The sequence below is a fragment of the Chiloscyllium plagiosum genome, unplaced genomic scaffold (genome assembly GCF_037043375.1).
Source record: "Chiloscyllium plagiosum isolate Xiang-an unplaced genomic scaffold, Cpla_swu_hap1 HiC_scaffold_1, whole genome shotgun sequence".
NCBI classification, from domain to species: Eukaryota; Metazoa; Chordata; class Chondrichthyes; order Orectolobiformes; family Hemiscylliidae; genus Chiloscyllium; species Chiloscyllium plagiosum.
The window spans coordinates 95814080-95834093 of NW_028270139.1; the positions used below are offsets into that span (position 1 = coordinate 95814080).

A 20014-nucleotide genomic window follows, 5' to 3' on the forward strand; every position below is an offset into this window, starting at 1 on the left:
TTTTCCCAGTCCTCACAAGTAGCAATTTTCCCTCTTTCCAATTTTCCCCATGTAACAAAAGATACTTGTCACTTTGATGTGAAATGAAAGTGGAATAAATGGAAGAACATTTCAGCTCTCTCATTTTTTGCCATCTGGCAGTCTCTAAATCTAAAACACAACTACCTCACTGTAATACTTATGTCTCTCATTTTTTACTTTAAAAATATCCAAATTCCCGGTAAGGTTGCCAACACCATCTGCTGCACTGTCTGCCAGCACAGACTGCTGCACACATTCACCGCTTTCCACATGGGGCAGTTTAATGAAAACAATTTCTTCAACTTCCTCTGAGTTTCATATGATAAAAAAAGGTGACATTTCTCTTTTTATTTATGTAGTTTTCGATCGTTAAGATCAAACTGATTTTTTTTTTTATGTGAGAAAAAGCTTCAGTGAGCCTTGTCCCTGAGATGGCTTTCTCCTAGGATTCCTTTCTTCCTCGGTTGCATTGCAATTCCATGTCATCTGACTCACCACTTGAGGACCCTATTTCATATCAAACAATTTATTATTTACAGCAGTCCTGAGGCACTGCTGCCAAAAAATAATGTAATGTTCTCCCTTATCCAGGGGAAAGATTTAAAAAGAACATGAGGGCAACAGTTTTACAGAGAATGGTTTGTGTATGGAGCAAACTGCCAGATGAAGTGGTGAATGCAGGTATAGTTACAATGTTAAAAAATGCTTGGATATGTACGTGAATAGGAAAGGTTTGGAGGGATATGAGCCAAACACAAGCAGGTGGGACTAGTTTAGTTTGGGAACATGGTTGGCATAGATAGGTTGGACCGATCGGCCTGTTTCTATGCTGTATGACTCTATACCTCTTAATCCTGACATTCATTGTAGCTTTGCTGCCTCCTTAGCATCAATGCATCTGTGTTTGGGTGGTTGTCAAAACTGAATGAAACATTCAGGAGAAGTCTGAACAGAGCAAGTCACCGTAATTCTACCAGACCATAGGGCTGTTCTCTCATTAAAGAAAAATGACTGGTGATGGTTTAATCTGAGAGAGTTACCATGCCTCAGGCAAGGGGACATGTTGAAAAGGAAAGTTTTTCTCTCAGCTTAAAATGCTAAATGGCCTAATCTTACTCCTATTTCGTTTGTTCTTATATTTCTTATATTTATTTCAGAAGAATGGCCTTTGGTTCCATAAGGAAGGCACTCCGAGTCCTCCCTCAGGTTTACAGTATGCCTGCTACTCCATGAAGCATTGCTTCAGTGTCCTTACAACTGCTGTACTACCAACTGGGTGAGATGCTGCAGTCAGAGACATAGGGTTCTTCAATACAGACCTTTACATCTCCTCAGGAACCTTCCAACTCCCAAATGTCGATGCTGTGGAAACACCACATGGCTGTACTCAGTTAGAGAAAGGCGTGTGCAAGTTAGGCCTGAAGCATTAACTTCTCAACCAACTATTCCACTGAATGATTGATCAATTTACATTTGCCCTGGATTTGTTACATTCTAAACAGGACCATTAGCGTTTAATGAAGGAGCTGTTCAGTTGATGAAAGAAAGAATGTTAGTAAGATTTGTGTTGGCCTGTAGTGCAGTGAAGATGATTTAGCTGAATTAAGTGAAGCAGTCCTGCATGGAGTCCTTTGATTGTTGCTTTCTCTCTTCCCCCAGTCCTATAAATCTTCCTCTTCCTTCAGCACTTGTTGCCATCCAGGTGATGATAATCCAAACTTTTAGTGAATTCCAATTCCACCATCTGCTATTGTGGAATTTTAATCAGCGTTTGCAGAATATTTGCTTCAACTACTGGGTTACTAGTCCAATGAGTTTACCATTGTGTCAGTGCCTCTCCTTCCCTTCTGTAGCAGATGACCACAAATCTGGAGACCAGCTCAGGATGTACTGCCCCAAGCAGTAAAACAGTTGAGTGAGCACACTGATACTTGCTTCTGTTCCTGGTAATTACGTGGCTCTTCCTGGTGTGATCTATAACTGGGTGTAGGTTTCTGACAGGAGTCGTGAATCTTTTCCAGAGATGCTAGCACTCATTGGCTATCAGCCTATAATTTGTCTCAGGACCTGAAAATCAGGCATAGCACACACGATTTTCTAATCACCATCCCAGATGCAACCTAATTAACTGACAAATACTCCCTTACTTTTCCAATCTACCGTATACCCTTGTGTTGAAATTCAATCTCCTATCATCCTTCTGACCACTTTTTTGCGTCTTTTGATTTTGGGTTTGTTTTTTTTCCCTTTCCAAAGGACAGGCTTAAAAGTTGATAGTAGACTTTCTCATGCTTCCTTGGAGGTGACTGGCTAAACGAATCAAAACAGAGACTTGTTCCTTCCCTGGAGCAGCGTGAGAAACGTCAAGAAATTTGGGAAAATGTAGAGAGAATAAAAAATTCAGAATCTCATCACAAAAAAGCATTCTGCGGTTTTCCCCTTAAGCCATAAGTGGCAAATTCAGAATCTCGCATTGAACAATGACTATCTTATTTCCACGTACAGTTGGTTTTCCTTCAACATGAATTGGCTTTAACACGATTGAAGGACTTAGACCATTATTTGTAGAATGCAAACCTTCCTTACCTGTATTGGCTATAACAGGATTCTGGTAACATTGGTTTAAATAGTGCTGCAATTATACGATTTTCTTATAACACAGGATCACACAGGAACAGATCCTGTGTGTTATATCAGAATGGAATGTATTTGAATCTCATTAATACTCTAACCCACCTTAATTGTATACCACTTCCAACTGTACTCTCCTTTCCTGAGAAACTGATGGCACAAATTTATGATATATCAGTCAGAGCAGGTACCTGATACTGCAGTTCACTGATTATTTGTCCTAGCCTTCATCTGTCTGTGTCTTCAACACCAACATCACTGCACGCTCTAGGAACACCACTCTTTGCTCTTCATCCATGCAAGTCAGCATTGGCAAACTTCACCTTGATTATCATGCCTTCTCTTGGCCTAACACTTCAGCCTTTCAACACTCATGTTTGGAGCTCAGGTAAACCAATGACTTGCATGCTTCCACCAAGTGGCTTTGCATTTGGGGTGGCATCTCATACATTTTCACAAAATGTATCTTAAGAATGTTAGCCTACATTCTTAATGCTCACTCACTTGGCACTTAATTGAAGGCGACCAGCCTCTGAACACAGCAGTTACTTTCACAATACTCTCTCAGTGACTTCAGCACTGACTCACAGGCTGCCAGCATCTGTGCTGCTCTTGGTTTTTGCAGTGCACAGTGTCTTCAGTACTCAGTTACAGCTGCCAGCTTTTGTGGCTTGGATTGCTTTTCTAGTACAGGAGGTAGATGGAAATGTGTTGCTGGAAAAGCGCAGCAGGTCAGGCAGCATCTAGGGAACAGGAGAATCGACGTTTCGGGCATTAGCCCTTCTTCAGGAATGAGGAAAGTTGGTCCAGCAGGCTAAGATAAAAGATAGGGAGGAGGGACTTGGGGGAGGGGCGTCGGAAATGTGATAGGTGGAAAGAGGTCAAGGTGAGGGTGATAGGTCAGACTGGGGTGGGGGCGGAGAGGTCGGGAAGAAGATTGCAGGTTAGGAAGGCGGTGCTGAATTTGATGGATTTGACTGAGACAGGCTGGGGGGAGGGGAAATGAGGAAACTGGTGAAATCCGAGTTCATCCCTTGTGGTTGGAGGGTTCCTAGCTGGAAGATGAGGCGTTCTTCCTCCAACCGTCATTTCGCTGTGGTCTGACGATGGAGGAGTCCAAAGACCTGCATATCCTTGGTGGAGTGGGAGGGGGAATTGAAATGTTGAGCTACAGGGTGGTTGGGTTGGTTGGTCCGGGTGTCCCAGAGGTGTTCTCTGAAACGCTCCGCAAGTAGGCGGCCTGTCTCTCCAATATAGAGGAGGCCACATCGGGTGCAAAGGATGCAATAGATGATATGTGTGGAGGTACAGGTGAATCTGTGGCGGATATGGAAGTTTCCTTTGGGGCCTTGGAGGGAGGTGAGGGGGGAGGTGTGGGCGCAAGTCTTGCACCTCCTGCGGTTGCAGGGGAAGGTGCCGGGAGTGGAGGTTGGGTTGGTGGGGGGTGTGGATCTGACGAGGGAGTCACGGAGGGAGTGGTCTTTACGGAATGCTGATAGGGGAGGGGAGGGAAATATATCCTTGGTGGTGGGGTCCGTTTGGAGGTGGCGGAAATGACGGCGGATGATGCGCTGTACATGGAGGTTAGTGGGGTGGTAGGTGAGGACCAGTGGGGTTCTGTCCTGGTGGCGGTTGGAGGGGCGGGGTTCAAGGGCGGAGGATCGGGAAGTGGAAGAGATGCGGTGGAGGGCATCGTCGACCACGTCGGGGGGGAAATTGCAGTCCTTGAAGAAGGAGGCCATCTGGGATGTGCGTTTTTGGAACTGGTCCTCCTGGGAGCAGATGCGGCGGAGTCGAAGGAATTGGGAGAATGGGATGGCGTTTTTACAGGGGGCAGGATGGGAGGAGGTGTAGTCCAGGTAGCTGTGGGAATCGGTCGGTTTGTAGTAGATGTCCGTGTTGATTCGGTCGCCTGAGATAGAAATAGAAAGGTCAAGGAAGGGGAGGGAGGAATCTGAGACTGTCCAGGTGAATTTGAGGTCGGGGTGGAAGGTGTTGGTGAAGTGGATGAACTGTTCAACCTCCTCGTGGGAGCACGAGGCGGCGCCGATACAGTCATCGAGGTAGCGGAGGAAAAGGTGGGGGGTGGGGCCAGTGTAGTTGCGGAAGATGGATTGTTCCACATATCCTAGTACAGGAGGTAGAGCAGGCAACTTGTCATACTGGAGAACATTGAACAATCAACGTCACATGTGCTGTAGGTCCTGGCAGTTCACATGGCAAACACATTGCAATGTGCTTTAAGCAAATGAAAGTCAAAGGCAATCAGTCCTTACTGGGGTAAAAGGAGTCTACAGTCAGTCAGATGGTAATGCCATAGTCAAACAAGGGTCTCATCTGATTTCAGTCTAGTGGTGGGCCACAATCAGTCAGATGCTTGGTCCTATCATAGTCTGGGAATTGACATCCAAGTAGTTCAGGTGTTTGGTTAATGCTGAAGGTCAAGTGTAACCATACTGGTTAATGGTTTAATGGTGTTTCACTGACAGAATTCTCCCCTGGATCTAGCAGTTACACTTGGGCTATGCCAAGTACAATTAACTAATCTCCTATATCTCTGGCAAACCTGAGTCATTAATGGCTGAGTCTATGGGACCATCCTCTGTCAGGACCTGAGTAGGTGCAGTGCTGTGAGGGTCACAGGCCTGGGGTGTTCCTTCCTCGATCAACTGCAGAGATGTGTTAGCAATATGCTTGTCAGACTGTAATCTCAAATCTATTCTAGAAAGAGAACCTACCAGGATAACAGGCTCTGAGTCATTGGAGGGTGCAATTCAGAGCCTGATTTGTGCATCCTCTGAGGATACAGCAGCTTCCTCCCTTACAGTTGGAGGTAGAGCTGACAGTGTCTGGTGCTAGCCTCTTCACAGTCAGAGGTTTTCCAGATGCTGCTTGTCCTATATAAGAGAAGAGATGGAATTAGTTGTGCAAGAGGAAGAAAAGCCTGTGCAGATTAAGAAGGAGTTAGTATGGTGGTCAAGATGAGCCGAATGGCCCCCCCATGTGAGCAATATCATTACTATGGCCACTAATTAGAGGGCAGTACAGCACAATGAAACTTTTGGCGTTGCCATTGATGTTTCTCTGTTCCCACATGAGCAATCATGCCCTTTTCTGGCTAATTATAGAATTTGTTTACTCCTAGAGCATAAGGAGGTTGATGTCCAAACCACCATCCACTCCTTCAGTCACCCTATCTCCCACTAGTCTTGGACCTGTCAGCCTGATTGTGGCCTAATTTTGCTTGCAATGAGTCAAAGACAAGGACTGAGTAGGATGGATGTTAATGACCATAACACATAGGACCTGAAATTAGGCCATTCAGCCCATCGAGTCTGCTTTGCCATTCAATCATGGCTGATAAGTTTCTTAACCCCATTCTCCACTTTCTCCCTGTAACCTTTGATCCCTTTGACAATCAAAAACCTGTCTGTCTCAGTCTGAAACATACTCAATGACCTGGCCTCCACAGCCTTCTGTGGCAAAAAATTCCATGAACTCTCTGGCTGAAGAAGTTTCTCCCCATCTCTGTTCAAAAGAGTCTTCCCTTTACTCTGAAGCTGTGCCCTCAGGTCCTGGTTTCTCCTACCAATGGAAACATTTTCCCAACATCCATTCTGTCCAGTTCAGTATTCTATATGTTTCACTTAGAATCCCCCCAACCTTCTAAATTCCACCGAGTATAAAGCCAGAGTCCTCAAACGTTCCTTATATGTTAAACGTAAAGGAAGAGCAGTTAATAATTAGATTAGATTCCCTACAGTGTGGAAACAGGCCATTAGGCCCACATCGACCCTTTAAAGAATAACCCACTTCCCTCTGATTAATGCACCTAATACTATGGGCAGTTTAGCATGACCAATTCACCTGACCTGCCCAGTTTTGGACTGTGGGAGGAAGCCCATGCAGACACAGGGAGAATGTGCAAATCCCAAACAGACTGTCACCCAAGGCTGGAATCAAACCCAAGTCCCTAGCGCTGTGAGGCAGCAGTGCTAACCACTGAGCCATCATGCCACCCAGTGATCTCCTTTTTGAGTTAAAGTGGTCAAGCAGCATAGTGTGAGGGCCGAGGTCCTGACCTGCATCATCTGAAGCAGCAAGCCGCCAGGCTTTAACTGTGGCATCAGTGCCTGAACACTGGAAGGTTTTGGCTGTGGTGAGCACTTTGACCTGTCCTGCTATGCAACTGTATGAGAAGGGCCGCGAAGAGCGTGGTTGATTAAATAATGAGATGAACAGCAGAAGGTTGCGTTCTGAGCCACAGAAGCTTTTCCTGTTGCATCAGAATTCAGCCTGCGATACGTTCACTGACACAATGGCTTTTATCGACCCAGCTGTTTAAAGAGCTGCAGTAAAGTTTTAAAGTTAATTATTTTCTGCAAGTCACCTTTGACATAATTACAGATAATCAGCCAACACCATCTTATTATTAGTGCAGTCTCTACAAATCACCAATAGAAGAAAAATACAATTTGCAAAGTTCACTTGTTGATGGAAAGTTAAACATTACTATTTTCCATTGTTGGTAATGAAACAGTATGAGTCACAAAATGAGTTGCTTAGAGAGTCAGCAGGGAGAACCCAAACAAGACAGGCTAAATAATTTGTTCACACCTTTTTACAATGAGATGATTATCATGTATAGCTATCCATTTTAACAGGATCCTTGCATTAATGGATAAGAGATATATAATGACTACAGAATGTAGCAGAGTGAGGTGCATTTTTCTTTTCACCAAGTAAGAAACTTGTACAAGTTTAAAATCCCCAGCACTGGAGGTTATAATACCATAGAATTTGATAGTGAGACTAGGACCTTTGTAGTGACAGAGAAGGTTGTTGCATAAACAGCACAGAGGCTGGAAACCAGAAGTCCGAACCCAAAGATGGCTTCCTCCAACTTTTTGTAGGGCGGGGAAAGTTGTAGGCTGGGTTTCACACATCCAGTTGAACAAATGCCTTAACAGATACCTTCAGTTATGTCTGATTTTGGTAAACCTAGCGTGGAAAGCACAATATGCACATCGTATGATAGGAGCAGGTCTATTGTGGATTTATTTAGATACTTACATACCAGTTTGGAGATGTAAGGTGCCTTTTGTGCAAAGTAGACATGAGTATGTATAAAAAATGCATAAACTTACTAACTGTCAAACTCATAAGAACTGTCAACAGAGCTGTCAAAGGCAACTGTCAAAATCATCAAAAGCATCTGTCAAGTTATGAAAATATTTAAAGATGCTATATTTTAAATCAGAAAGGTAGATTGGAAACATAAATTGGGAGACTTGATTCAGAGAAATGAGGGTAGACAGACAATGGCAAACATGGAAAGAATTAATTCATAATTTACAACAATAATATATTCCCATGTGAAATAAAAATCCCAACAGGAGAAGGTTGTTCAACCATAGCTACAGGCAAAGTTAAAAGTTGCATTTGATGACAATATAGTAATAAATTATAGTGTTGTCAAAAGGGCCAAGAAATTGAAAATAAAGAATAGTATATGATAATAAACTATTTACAGAGCCAGAAGCAGACTGCAAAAGTTTCCATTGCTTTGTACATCAGAAGAAATTACCAAGAGTAAACACAATCCCTGAGAGACAGGGACAGAAGAAATCGTAACAAGTAATTTAAGAAATGGCATAGACATTCAACAATGTATTTGGAAAGGCAAGAACTGCTTAGGGATTGTCAACATGGCTTTGTGTGTGAGAAATCACATCTCACTAACTTGAGTGAGTTTTTTGAAGAAGTAACAAAGAAGATTGATGAGGGCAGAGTAGTGGACACGATCTATATGAACTTCAGTAAGGTGTTTGGACAAGATTCCTCGTGGTAGACTGGTTAGCAAAGTTGGAGCACATGGAATACAGAGAGAACTAGCCATTTGGATTCTGAACTGGCTCAAAGATAGAAGATGGGGTGGTGGTGGTTTGCTTTTCAGACTTGTTATGGACTAGGCCAGACCCCTCAAAACATTTCAAGAAAGTGGCCCAGACCCTAACTTTTCTAGTTGTTTTAAGCAGGTGTAATGTGGATATTCCAGGAGGAATGCAGCTGGTCAAATCACTTAGTTTTAAACAAAACAGAATTTATTTACAAGATTACTGATTGAAACACAAACGAAAGAGAACAGCAAACAGAATAACTTTACCTATCCGAAAACCCAACAGATCATCCCAACTTAATGTTGCTGTTCCAAATACTTGCAATAATCCCCACAAACACCCCTTGGCACCAAAGGTAAAATCAAACACAGGGTCTTATAGGAGAGAAAAAGATGGCAGCTTAAAAATGTGTTGCTGGAAAAGCGCAGCAGGTCGGGTAGCATCAAAGGATAAGCCTTCTTCAGGCTTATGCCCGAAATGTTGATTCTCCTTCTCCTTTGATGCTGCCTGACCTGCTGCGCTTTTCCAGCAACACATTTTTAAGCTCTGATCTCCAGCATCTGCAGTCCTCACTTTCTCCTAGAAAAAGATGGCAGCGTGGAACAGCCTCTTCTATGTAGCTGTTTGTTGGACCAGTAGCCTCAAACAGTACTGTGCTAAAACCAAACCAAACCAGAGAAAAGTTGAATTGGCCACTCTTCTTTCATTGCACAAGTGTTTTGTTTGAAACTTGAAAGCCTTTTTCTTGAGGCAGTATCTGTTAACTATGATCAAGCTGGCCCTAAAAGCCTTTAATCTTAGACTTTTCAGAGTGTGTGTCTTTTATGACCTCTCTGACAAAAAAAGCCAAGGACAGCATAACAAAGTTAAAGAAGCAGCATCATTACAGACTGGAGGCCTGTGACCAACCGTGTGCCACAAGGATTGGTGCTGGGTCCATTGCTTTTTATCATTTATATAAATGATTTGGATGTGAACATAGGAGATATGGTTAGTAGGTTTGCAGCTGACATCAAAATAGGATGGGCCAAGGGTTGGCAGAGGGAGTTTAATTTAGATAAATGTGAGGTGCTGCATTTTGAAAAGGCAAATCAGGGCAGGACTTATACACTTAATGGTACGGTCCTGGGGAGTGGTGCTGAATAAAGAGACTTTGGAGTGCACGTTCATAATTCCTTGAATTTTGAGTCACAGATAGATAAGATAGTGAAGAAGATGTTTGGTATACTTTCCTTTATTGGTCACTGCATTGAGTATGAGTTGGGAGGTCATGTTATGGCTATACAGGACAGTGGTTAGGCTATTTTTGGAAAACTGCATGCAATTCTGGTCTCTCTGCAATAGAAAGGATGTTGTGAAACTTGAAGGGATGAGAAATATTTACAAGAATGTTGCCAGGTTTGGAGTATTTGAGTTATAGGGGGAGGCTGAATAGGCTGGCACTATTTTCCCTGGAGCGTCGGAGGCTAAGGGTGACCTTATAGAGGTTTATAAAATCACAAGGGCATGGATAGGTAAATAGACAAAGTCTTTTCCCAGGGATGGGGGTGTCCAGGACTAGAGGGCATAGACTTAGGATGAGAAGGGAAAGATATAAAAGGGACCCAAGGGGCAACTTTTTCACACAGAGGGTGGTGCGTGTATGGAATGAGCTGTCAGAGGGAGTGGTGGAGGCTGGTACAATTACAACATTTAAAAGGCACCTGGATGGGTATATGAATAGGAAGAGTTTAGAACAAAATGAGCCAAATGCTGGCAAATAGGACTAGATTACTTTAGGATAGCTGGTTGGCATGGATGAGTTGGACTGAAGGTTCTGCTTCTGTGTTGTACAACTCTATGACTCTAAAGCTTTGTATCTGTCTTCACTAGAGAAGACATAACAAACATTCCATAAAAGTAATGGTGAGTAGAGGGCCTTAGGGATATATTAATTAAAATATAGTTCTGGAAGAATTCATGAAACTAAAAGCTGACACATCCCTTGGATCGGATAGCGTACATCTTGAAGTTTTGGAAATGTGGTTACAGAGATAGACCTTGGATTCTAAATTAGTCTCAATGGATTAGAAGACAGCAAATGTAACTTTCAGGATTTCATATGTTTTAATCAAGTCACCTCTCACTCTTCTAACTCCAGCAGATACAAGCCTAGCCTATCTAACCTTTCTTCTTTTGACAGTCCACTCATTTCATGTATTATTCCAGAAAACCTTTACTGAACTGTGTCCAATGCATTTACATCCTTCTTGAAGTAAGGAGACCAATACTGTACATAGTATTCTGAATTTGGATCACAGTAGTGCACTACATAACTGAAGCATAGCATCCCTACTGATATATTCAATTCCTTTTGCAATTAATTATAACATTTGATTAACTTAACTACTTGCTAAACCTGCATACTAACCTATTTTAATTCATGCACAGAATTCAACAATGGCCACTGCAGAAAATGAGCCCAGCTCTGTAAAAGACTGAATGATGCAGAGGGAGTCTCAGCCATTGGGTGACAGGCATTGAAGACAGCTAGGAGGAGGCCAATAAATGCTCAGCAATGCAGGAGGGCATTCTTCTTCTGGGATTATGAAGGCATAAGGCTGCTGAGTACAATTGTTGGATTGTCTGAGCACAAGGAGGTGCTGCTGTGGCGATATCTCTAGGCTTGGAATCCTGAGACATATTGCTCAGGGATGCAGGTATTTGAATCCTCCCATAACAGATGGTGAAACTTCAATTCAATAAAGATAATCTAGTCTAATGGTGACTATTTAACCACATTTGATTGTTGTAAAAGCTCATCTGGTTCACTAATGTCCTTTAGGGGAGGAAATCTGCTGTCCTTACCTGGTCTGGCATAGCCGACATGTGATTCTGGACCAACAGCGATATAGTTGACTCTTAATGATCTTCTGGTCAAGTAAGAATAAGCAAAAGTATAGGCCTAGCCAGTGATGTCTCATGAAATAATTTTCAAACATGGTGTTTGGGTTAACATTTAGCACGGATGGGGACTGGTTAGCTAACTTGGTGCAGAGACTATTGATAAATGGGTGATTTTCAGGTTGGCAAGATTTACCAATTGGAATGACACAACTATTTATGATCTGTGTCAGTTACTTGGATGAAAGGTCAAAATGTATCCTGATGACACAAAGACAGGTGGAAGAATAAGCTGTGGAGAAAACGTAATAATTCTGCAAGGGGATATAAGTAAATTAAGTGAGTGGGCAAAAGTTTTGAATGATGTTCACATTGCCAAGAAGAATAGAAAAGCAGTATTATTTAAATCACAGAACTCTGTGGTACAGAGGCATCTAGGTGTCTTGGTATATGAAACACAAAAAGGTTAAATGCGGAGAGAGTAAGTAGAAGGCAAATGGAATATTGTTAGTTATTGTGAGGAAAATAAAATATAGAAGTAGGGAAGTTTTGCTCCAGTTGAGCAGGGGATCATGAGACCACTTTAGGAGTACTTTTGATTTCCTTACTTAGAGAGGACATAACAAGATTAGAAACAGTTCAGAGAAGGTTCACTTGACTGATTACTGCAATAAAGGAGTTGCTGTATGAGGAAAGATCAGACAAACCGCCCTGTACTCATTGTAGTTTAGAATCATAAGAGATTAATTTGTTGTAACATGTAAGATCCTGAGGGGACTTGACAGGGTGGATAATGAGATGATGTTTCTCCTTGTGGGAGAGACTAGAATGAGGGGAATGGTTTAAAAGTAAGGCCTCTCTTGATTGAGACTGAGATGAGGGCAGTTTTGCCATAGACCAATAAAAGCTGGGTGATTGAACAATTTTAAAACTGAGTTACATAGATCTTGTTTGACAATGGAGTGAAAGAGCATAGGAAATAGGCAGGAGTACAATCAGATTATATGCCTATCAACTGGCAATGTAGATTTGAGGGGGCAAAATGGCCGACTGTTGTTCCTAATTTGTACACTTGCATGTTCATAAATACAAAGAAGTTATGTTGAATATTTATAAAACCTTAGTTTAGCCTCAGCTAGAGAATTACATCCAGTTCTGGAAGTCACACGTTATGAAGGATGTAATTGTATTAGAGAAATATCGAGAAGATTCATGAGAATAGTTCCAGGGATAAGGAACTGGAGTCACATGGACAGAATGGAGAAGCTGGGACTGTTCTCCTTGAGGAAGAGAAGGAATGCAGGAGATTTGGTAGAGGTGTTCAAAATCATGAGATGCCTGGACAAACCAGACATTATCGTTAAAGTTATTGGCAAAGGAAACAATGCTATAAAAATAAAATCTTTTATGCAGCAAATGGTTTGAGTATGGAATACAGTTCCTGTGAGTGGACTGGAGGCAAATTGATTTGAGGATTCAAAAGAGAATCTGATCATTTTCTGAAGAGAAAGAAAATTGCAGGGCTATGAGCAAAAAGCAGGAGTGTGGCTGGCAGTGAACTCCTCTTGCAATATAATGGCACAAAGATGCAAAGCTGAATGGCCTCCCACTGTGCTTTCATTATCCTGTGGCTGTATGTGTGGTTACTGCTCAATTCACATTAACATTGTCTACAGTTAACCAGAACTAACTATAACAAAGAAAAAATAATTTAGTGAATAAAGAGGCAAATATTGTTATTAAGAGAAATCATAAGCCTATCAATTGATCAGCAGTCTTCAAATAAGTTAAACTTTGCCAGAATCTTTGAAAGATTTTCTGGGACTACACTCATTACGCAGTACAGACTGTTTGCTAAAAAGTCAAAGTTCAGAGGTGGGGTACGTGAGCTTAGAACTGGCACATAAGAAAGGGCATTAAAAAAAAATTGTCTGACACTTTCGACCATTGCGTTGCATTATCAAATTACTTTTCTGTTGGAGAAGCCTTGAAAATCTGAAGTTTTATATTTTAGAGTAAATGCTATTAATCAGAAATTCAGAAGGACTTTCCAGGCCATGGAACCTGCAGATGTTGTAGAGAGTTTGTTTAACATTCTCTTCTTTCAATAAATAGCTGTTTCTGTCTTGTTACTAGTAATGATCTCGTTAAACTATTTATGCACAATATAGTTAGTTTCCATAATGGATGGTTTGAATTATATTCGGCATGAGAGTTTTCTTTTAATTCTTTTGAATTGCACCATTTTTGCCAAATGACTCATTGCACACCATACTGAACTGTTTTAATATCCAACTTCACAATATTTTTTCAACTAGTAACAAATTCTCAACAATTTGCATTATTTAAATAGTAAAATACAAGCATCCTCCATATTTGGAGTGTCTTACAAAGTTCCACACGCGTGACATGAAAACAGACCATTCAGTTCAACCATGCTGACCATAATCCCGAACTAAACTAGTCCCACCTGCCTGCGCTTGGCCCACATCCCTCCAAACATTTCTTATTCATGAACTTATCCAAATGTTTTTTAAATGTTGTAACTGTACCCACATCCACCACTTCCTCTGGAAATTCATTCCACACACAAACCACTCTCTGTGTAAAAAAGTTACCCCATGTCTTTTTTAAAATCTTTCTCCTCTCACTTTAAAAATATGTCCCCTAGTTTTGAACTCCCCCACCCTAGGGAAACAACCTTGACTATTCACCCCATCCAGATTCATGCCCCTCATGATCTGATAAGCCTTTATAAGGTCACCTCTCAGCCTTCTACGCTCCAGTGAAAAAATGTGCTGTATGACTCTATGACTATGATTATTGCTATGGCATTTAAATCCTTTAACTAGAATCATTGTTTAACTTAAAGGGAAGATCAGTTTATTTGTTTATTCTACTGTTGCTCTAACATTAAGAAAACCAATCATCATTAAGTCAGCAATTACCTGTTTCTCACTCATATGGAAATCCATCATGGCACAACAGCACTTCATAGAATGAGACATTTGCCATTATTTTGTGTGATGTTTCTTGGTTGCAGCAATCCAAAATCAACATACTGCTTTGCTATCCTCTCTAGGACGAATTCCAATGCAATTGTTTCTGTTTCAACTACTCCCTGTAGCAAAACTTTCCAAGCTCCAGCAGCCTTCTGTGTAATATGATTGCTCCCAATCTCATTTCTCACACACACTGACAAAATGATGAACTCTTAACAAAGACAACAGCGGATTCCAACTGAGGTCACAGCTTCTGTCCTTCCTTATTCATTTTCATGTTTCCATTATTACTGATATCTTTGATCATCCTTTCATTGGAACATATAAACAATCTTTCAGCCTGATCTGCCATTCATTTTTATTTGTACCGCAGTTCCTTTATCTGCCTTTACCCCACATCTCTTGACATAGCCACCTATCAAAGGAATTATCAATCTCCATTTTGTAAATATCAATTTATTCAGCCTTCAAGAGTTTTAGATTTTCACCACCTTCTATGTGAATAAGTGCTAGTTTTTTCACACAGAAATTCACAAATGATCTAAATCTAACATTAGATTTCTCTCCTTTTGTCCTGAATGCCCCAGCAAGACAAACTGTACGTTCCGTATTGAATCCTTTGATAATCCTTCAATTAGGCCATGGACTTAGTGCTGAAAAGTGGGACTAGATTTAGTGTATTTTTGATAGTATAGATGGATGGGCTGAAGGACATCTTCTGTACTGTATGATTCTATTGATCACCACTCAACCTTCTAACCTAATGAAAAGCTGAGGGTCCAGCTTAGTCACAACCCTGGAAAAACTATTTGTTACATTCCACCAATCAGAGCATTACATTCATCTGTAGCCTGTTTCCAATCTGATAACCATGTCACACAAGGTTACCCCGATCCCATACACTTTTACGTGCTTAAAAATGACAAGTGCAGCATGGTGTTTTATATTTCAGGACCTTCCCAACATTTGAACTTAAACTAATTGTCAGCAATTATGTAATTTCTCCTGACTATCCTTTTGAAATAATTTGAATTTTCTGGTGAAAGATACACTTGCTCTACTCCAGTGAAGCAATTCATGGATAACTCTTCTCTCTGTCCCTCTCTATCTTTCTTGATGTAATTCACTCCTGTTTGAAATATGATACTACAGCTACCTAATCCTTTATCCGAAATCCGAAAATTTCCCAAATCAAAAATATGTTCGTGAAGTGTAGAGCATCATTTTGGCGAGCAAACAGGTGACCCAACTCCACCCCCACTCAAACCATGTCACTCAGACAGGACGTGTCTGCGTGGCCCTGTACTGGCAGGCATCGATTGTGTCTCAGCACTTGTACGATTCACAGGTGCACCTATGTTAGGTAATTTTCTTTTCACTGTGAAAATGTCATTTATTACAAAATCCGAACAATTCCAACTTTCGAAAAACAACTGGCCCCAAGGATTTCGGATAAAGAATTGTGTACCTTAGATGCCTCAGCTGTGACATCTAATTTTTATTTCCTCATGAGGGCTCTATCTCTCCCCCAACATTGGGATCAAACTCCTCTGCACTGCTGTCTCACCGCTAACCACCAGAGTCCCAGCTACAATTGGAAGGTACATTTCCAAAAACTCATACTGCCTCAAGTCGTGATAATCCTGAAGGTGTACCTGTCCATAGTTCCTTTTCAACCAATTGTTAACACCCTAGCTCATGGTTTGTCCACTTCTGGGAAAACATCAAGCAGTCTCTCTCAGCTGCTCAGATAACTTTCCAAATGTCAGACCTTTTTAATCAGTTAGCTTGCATAAAACCTTCAAGAGCTCCTGTCTCCTTTTCAGCTATACAGAAAAATCTGTCATGTTTCTAAGAGTGAGTTATTTCTTCTTTTCTCAGGAATTCCTGTGTTCCTCTTTCTGTCTCTGTCTGCTTTCTCTTTATGTCCACATCCGTGCACTAAAATATGCAGCCCACAGCTGTTTGGCTTCTGTCTCCTCTGTATCTGTACCTGTACTTCTGTTTTGTGTCTGCCAGTCTTGTGGCTTCTTTCTTGAGCTCATTCTTGTTTCTCCTACTTCCACGCTGAGTCTCCGGATTCCAGATCATTCTTTTACAATTCATCTTTTTTACAATTGATGCAAACTCAAAATTCATTTTCAAGTATTTTTAACAACAGTGACAGATTCCCCAATATTTAAGAAAGTATATATTTTCCTCACAGCAATGCTTCTTGGTCAATTTAACCATTGTCCTGTATTATGGGAGCAAGACTTTGCTACTTTTAGACTTCATCTCCCTTGCAATCAAGACAAACATTGCAAATAGCTGTCCAAATTATGCTATACCTGCATGATGACCTTCTTGCAAATAATGATGAAGAACACTCTGATCTTTTCTATAAAGTTACCAGATACAGCAGTAATTCTGAGGATTGGGATGTTTATAGATTACAAAAACGGGGATCCAAGAAACTGATAAGGGAGAATAAAACATGAATTCAATCTACCACAAAACATCCTAACTGATTGTAAAAGCTTCAATTGGTACTTAAAAAAAACGTTTGGCTAAAACGAATGTGGGTCCACTACAAGCAGTCAGAATTTATAATGGGGAATAGAGAAATGGCAGATAAGTTAAATGATTATGTTATGTCTGTTTTGAGTAAAGATGCCAGAAATCTTGCAAAACTAAAGATCTAAGAGGCTAGTGAAAATTAGGAGTTAATGAAAAATTAACATTAGTGAAATAATTGACCTTGAGAAAATAGTGGGACTGAACGTTAATAAATCCTAGGACCTGATGGTCTACAACCCAGAGTTTGAAGGAGGTACCAATAGAGATAGTCAATGAATTGGTGATTATCTTCAAATTTCTGTAGGTACTGAAATGATTCCTGTGTATTGGAAAGCAGCAAATGTTAGCTCACTACTTAAGAAGGGAAGGATAGAGAAAACAATGAACTACAGACACGTTACAGACTCACTTCAATAGTAGGGAAATGCTGGAATTGCTTATAAAGGATGGGATCAATCATCTCAGCTCTAAGACGTCTCTGCAGGACTTCCTCAGGGTATTGTCCTATGCCCATGTAGATTATCTACTTTGGTAGGAAAAACAGATGTGCAGTTTATGGTAAGAGGTTAAATAGTGGATATGTACAAAGGGACCTGAGTGTCTTTGTTGATAAGTTGACAAAGGCTAATATGTAGGTATAGGAAGCTAGAAGGAAGCTAAGAGAATGTTTGCCTTTATTACAAGAAGATTTGAGCACAGCAGCAGTGAAGTCTTGTACTGCTGCCGCACAGTGCCTGCGACCCGGGTTCAATCCTCGGGTGACTGTCTGTCTGGAGTTTGCACACTCTCCCCGCGTCTGCGTGGGTTTGCTCCGGTTTCCTCCCACAATCTAAAGATGTGCAGGTTAGGTGAACTGGCCATGCTAAATTGCCCATAGTTTTCAGGGATGTATAGTGTTCAAGATGCAGGATGTATGGGGTAAATGTAGAGTACTAGGATATGGTAGGATAGGTCTGGGTGGGTTACTCTTTGGAGGGTAAGTGCAGATCAGTTGGGCCCACCCAGTAGGGATCCTATTGGAGCTTGGTTTGATCATATCCGGAGTACTGTGAGCAGTTTTAGGCTCCTCATCTAAGGAAATATATTATTGGCATAGAGTGAGTACAACAAAAATTCAGGATCCCAGGATGGCAGGACTGTACTTTGAAAAGAGATTGGGCAAATTGGGCTTGTATTCTGTAGGGTTTTATAGAATAGTGATCTCATTGATACATACAAAATACTTAAAGGGATGTAAAGTGTAGACGCAGATTGGATATTTCTCCTGTTTGAGGAAGTATGCAACCAGGAAACAAAACAATTTAAAAATAACGGTGATGTCATTTAGGACCAAGATGAGAAGTTTTTTTTCCCAAGGATTGTGAAACTTTGGAATTCCCTATCACATAGGGCTATGGAGGTTCCACCCTTAAGTATGTTTAAGGTATAGATTAATAAATTTCTGATTACTAGTGATGTTCAGGATTATGCAGAAGGTGGGGGTAAAATGTATTGAAGTATTTAATCAGCTGTGACTTGGAATGATGTGATAACATGACGGGTTGAATGGCCTTTTCTTTTTCCTATGTTCTGTACTGTTGTACTCTGCACTCTTTCTCTTCACATACTATCTTTTACTTTCATATTCTTCTCAAAGTGGATAATCTCACATTTCCCAACATTGTCCTCCATTTGCCAAAATATAACTGTCTGTCTCATCCCTATTCACAACTTTCTATCTCTGCTCATGACCAAACCTGAAGTTCCTAATCAAAGGAGTGTGACTACATCCTGGAACAATGTGTCCAAATAACTTTCCCCATCCCTGATAAATTGCTGTGTCCAATACTCAGACTCTAGCTCAGGAACTTTGAACAAAGTTTCTTCGAGCTGAGGACAATAATTGCAAGTGCGGTTGCCCTAGACCACGCTAGTATCTTTCATCTCGCACATGCTATGGCTACAACACATCATCTGCCTTGCCATATATATTGTATTTGCTTTAACTAATTTGAATTTTAAGTTTGAAAATATCACTCAACCGTTATTTATAGACATGTCAAGTTGTTTTACCATGATCAACTATAAACATAATACAGTAATTTGATCTTCTCAGCAATGGCTTAAACTAGTTCCTCAGTCCAGACAGAGAAACAAATGAAACCACCAAGCACATACCTGCATACCCAGTTAATGCCTCTGGACTTCAGCTCTCAGGTTTCACTATCACTCATTCCATCTCTCAGTCTGCCTTATTCTGTAAAAGTGTCTCTTCTATCACTCAGCATATTCAGAGTTGACTATCCAGCTGTCTTCTATCAAGCTTGTTGTTATGCAACCTGCACACGTAATTTCACGTTCTTTGGAAATGCAAAATTTCCTTTAATGTTGTTGTTAAAACTATAAGCTTTCCGCTTCATCAATTCCAATGTGCTTCTGCCTTCCACTAACCTCCATTCCTTTGTGCTGTATCCAACGCTGTGTGTCTTTGTCATTTTTTTTCATCCAAGCTCTTTCCTTACATCCATTTTGTCATTAAAGTATTAGGTGATGGCTGACAATTTTGGAATCAAACCTCAGCCTCAGTCAGCTTCTTCAGGGAAGAAAGAAACAAGTTAGACAAAGATTTGTTGTAAGGAAAGGAAATATTGTAATGCATTCCATTCATTTTCCGTCTTCCTGTGGTCCTTTGTATTCAGCAAAACTCTCCAAATCACTGTGCCAGATCAAACTTTCCAAGTCAGACATAAGAACAGAAATCACTGGAAACTTGTAATAGGTCAGGCAGCATCTATGGAGAGAGAAATATAGAGTTAACAATTCAGCCAAATAAAATTTTATCAGAACCAGATGTTACAGATGAGTGTTCATCTATTCCAGTCTGAAAAAAAGGAACATGAATGTGAAATGTTAATGTTACATCTCTCTCAGCACAGATCCAACCTGGCATTCTGAGTTGCAAAACTTCCTGTTCTTACTTAAGGTTTCCAGGTTTTTGCAATCTGAACCAGACATTGTTCGCTTCCAAAATCCTACTTT

General features: G+C 40.9%; 1 long non-coding RNA gene across 1 annotated transcript in view; it reads right to left on the reverse strand.

The window, feature by feature from the left end:
* Nucleotides 1-19762, reverse strand: part of LOC148152170 (uncharacterized) — a 96223-nt gene extending 76461 nt beyond the window's left edge. Inside the window, exon 1 of the long non-coding RNA XR_015757710.1 lies at nucleotides 19154-19762. This is a non-coding gene — a long non-coding RNA (uncharacterized LOC148152170). The remainder of the gene's footprint in view (nucleotides 1-19153) is intronic.
* Nucleotides 19763-20014: the final 252 nt, after the last annotated feature.